Source organism: Arachis stenosperma, chromosome 9 (genome assembly GCF_014773155.1).
Source record: "Arachis stenosperma cultivar V10309 chromosome 9, arast.V10309.gnm1.PFL2, whole genome shotgun sequence".
Lineage (NCBI taxonomy): Eukaryota > Viridiplantae > Streptophyta > Magnoliopsida > Fabales > Fabaceae > Arachis > Arachis stenosperma.
The window spans coordinates 112,863,864-112,866,181 of NC_080385.1; the positions used below are offsets into that span (position 1 = coordinate 112,863,864).

The following is a 2,318-nucleotide window of genomic DNA, read 5'->3' on the forward strand; positions in this document are numbered from 1 at the left end:
ATTCTTCCATGAGAGATTTGGGTGATTTCTCCATGAAGAATTATAGGTGTTTCCATAGGGCTCTCCTAGGTAATTCACCTCTTCCATTGAAGGGTTCTCAGGATCATAGGCTTCTTCCTCAGATGAAGCATCCTTAGTACTGCTTGGTGCATTTTGCATTCCAGACAGACTTTGAGAAATCAAATTGACTTGTTGAGTCAATATCTTGTTCTGAGCCAAAATGGCATTCAGAGTATCAATCTCAAGAACTCCTTTCTTCTGACTTGTCCCATTGTTCACAGGATTCCTTTCAGAAGTGTACATGAATTGGTTATTTGCAACCATTTCAATGAGCTCTTGAGCCTCTGTAGGCGTCTTCTTCAGATGAAAAGATCCTCCAGCAGAGCTATCCAAAGACATCTTGGACAGTTCAGAGAGACCATCATAGAAGATACCTATGATGCTCCATTCAGAAAGCATGTCAGAAGGACATTTTCTGATCAATTGTTTGTATCTTTCCCAAGCTTCATAGAGGGATTCTCCATCCTTCTGTCTGAAGGTTTGGACTTCCACTCTAAGCTTACTCCATCTTTGTGGTGGAAAGAACTTTGCCAAGAAGGCATTGACTAGCTTTTCCCAAGAGTCCAGGCTCTCTTTAGGTTGTGAGTCCAACCATATTCTAGCTCTGTCTCTTACAGCAAAGGGGAATAGCATCAGTCTATAGACCTCAGGGTCTACCCCATTAGTCTTGACTGTGTCACAGATTTGCAAGAATTCAGCTAAGAACTGATGAGGATCTTCCATTGGAAGTCCATGGAACTTGCAATTCTGTTGCATTAGAGAAACTAATTGAGGTTTAAGCTCAAAGTTGTTTGCTCCAATGGCAGGGATAGAGATGCTTCTCCCATAAAAATCAGGAGTAGGTGCAGTAAAGTCACCCAGCACCTTCCTTGCATTGTTGGTATTGTTGTTATTTTCGGCTGCCATGAGTTTTTCTTCTTTGAAGAATTCGGTCGGGTCCTCTAAAGAGAGTTGTGCTTTGGCTTCTCTTAGCTTTCTCTTCAAGGTCCTTTCAGGTTCAGGGTCAGCTTCAACAAGAATGCCTTTGTCTCTGCTCCTGCTCATATGAAAGAGAAGAGAACAAGAAGATATGGAATCCTCTATGTCACAGTATAGAGATTCCTTGAGGTGTCAGAGGAAAAGAGAAATAGAAAGAAGAAGGAGAAGAAGAATTCGAACTTTAATTAGATGAGGTTCGAATTGTGCATTGAGAAGGAGTGGTACTCCATAAATAGAAGCATATGAGAAGGAGGGAAGTAATTTTTTTCGAAAATTAATTAAAAAGATTTTGAAAACATTTTGAAAAACACTTAATTGATTTTCGAAAATAAAAGTGAGAAAGAAATCAAGTGATTTTTGAAAATGATTTTGAAATTAGAAATTAAAAAGATTTGATTGAAAACTATTTTGAAAAAGATGTGGTTAAGAAGGTATGATTGAAAAGATTTGATTTGAAAACAATTTTAAAAGATATGATTTGAAAAAAAAATTTTTTTTTTTAAAAAGATTTGATTTTAAAAATAAATGACTTGCCTAACAAGAAAAGATATGATTCAAACATTAAACCTTTCTCAACAGAAAAGGCAACAATCTTGTGATGTTCAATCAAATCATTAATTGTTAGTAAGTATCTTTGAAAAAGGGAAAGAAATTGATTTTGAAAACATTTGATTGAAAAGATATGATTTGAAAAAGATTTGATTTTGAAAAACTTTGAAAACTTGAAAAAATTTGATTTGAAAAACAAAATCTTCCCCCTAGCACCATCCTGGCGTTAAACGCCCAGAATGGTATCCATTCTGGCGTTTAACGCCCAAAATGCACCCTTTTTGGGCATTAAACGCCCAACCAGGTACCCTGGCTGGCGTTTAAACGCCAGTCTGTCTTCTTCACTGGGCATTTTCGAATGCTCAGCTTTTTCTGTATAATTCCTCTGCAGTATGTTCTGAATCTTCAATTCTTTGTGTTATTGACTTGAAAAGACACAAATTAAAAATATTTTTGGATTTTTAATAATCAAAATGCAACAAGAATCAAATAACAATGCATGCAAGACACCAAACTTAGCAGTTTGTATACTACTGACACTACATGAGACACATAAACACTCAAGTCAAAAGAATTCAAAGATCAGAGTAAGAAATCATCAAGAATTACTTGAAGATCCTTAAGACACATGAATGAATACATGCAATTGACACCAAACTTAAGATAAGACACTAGACTCAAGCAAGAAACATCAAATATTTTTGGTTTTTATGATTTTGTAAAAATTTTTT

The 2,318-nt window shown here is 35.7% G+C and overlaps 1 non-coding gene across 1 annotated transcript; it reads left to right on the plus strand.

Moving 5' to 3' along the window:
* Window positions 1-453: 453 nt before the first annotated feature.
* Window positions 454-561, plus strand: LOC130953882 (small nucleolar RNA R71). The gene has a single exon (XR_009076043.1). It is a non-coding gene; the product is annotated as a small nucleolar RNA R71 (small nucleolar RNA).
* Window positions 562-2,318: the final 1,757 nt, after the last annotated feature.